This window comes from Lathyrus oleraceus, chromosome 4 (assembly GCF_024323335.1).
Source record: "Lathyrus oleraceus cultivar Zhongwan6 chromosome 4, CAAS_Psat_ZW6_1.0, whole genome shotgun sequence".
NCBI classification, from domain to species: Eukaryota; Viridiplantae; Streptophyta; class Magnoliopsida; order Fabales; family Fabaceae; genus Lathyrus; species Lathyrus oleraceus.
This window is the reverse complement of record NC_066582.1, coordinates 27,759,695-27,760,744: the sequence shown is the minus strand read 5'-3', so window position 1 is coordinate 27,760,744 and position 1,050 is coordinate 27,759,695.

Sequence of the window (1,050 nt, the reverse complement as noted above, 5' to 3'; positions counted from 1 at the left end):
GGTTCCGAGTACATATTCATATACACATACCGATTAAATCAATGTCAATACCCATTTTCTTTCTCTTTTGATTTAATTAATTGATTAAAATATTTAATTAGTTTAATTTCTATTAATTAATTGTAATTAACTTAATTATTTGATTTAATTAAATAATTTGGATAATTAATTTTAATTAATTTAATTAATCAATTTAAACAAATTTTAATAAATTAATTTTGTTAAAAAGAAATTGATTAATTTCTCCCACTCTCACAAAACTTCACATTTCAAACAAAAAACTATTTCATCACTTCATAAATCATTTTCAATCTCATTCAAAATCAATTCATCAAACAACACAAACCAATTTCAAAAAGCACAATCATATAATTCTCGATTTAAATATCGAGCCCATTTTTAAAACACCCTTGTAAGTCGATCGCTCCTAAGCATCGCCATCAACCTCACATAGCTTACTCTTGGGCTTCCTTACAATGAAACCTATTTGATTATTGATTAATCGAGTAGATGAAATAATACACAAAATAAAATTCATTTATTCATAAACATGAATTCAAATCATTTTTCCAAACCATTCAATTTCAAACATAAACTTGGGATGAAAAGGAGATAGTAAGCGTACGCTTCACTATTTCTCAAGCACTCGAATAATTGGCGTACGCCATATTGTGTGAGTTCTTGTCACCCGATTAAATCTTAAACCACACATTTCAAATCACTTTTTCAAAATCAAATATAATTTCCAAAATTCGAATTATTCAAACCATAACACTTCAAATCATAATATTTCAAACCATTTCTACAAATTCCAAATCCTTTTTATATTTCAGATGAAAAGAGGATAGGAGGCGTACGCCTCACTATCTTTCGATTATTCGAATAATTGGCGTACGCCACATTGCTCGAATCTTCGTCATCAATTTAAAACGCAATCAAATACGACATCCAAACATATCTTTTACAATTTAAACCTCGGATGACAAAAGATGAGAGGCGTACGCCTCGCCATCTTTCGATTATTTGAATAATTGGCGAACGCCATATTGC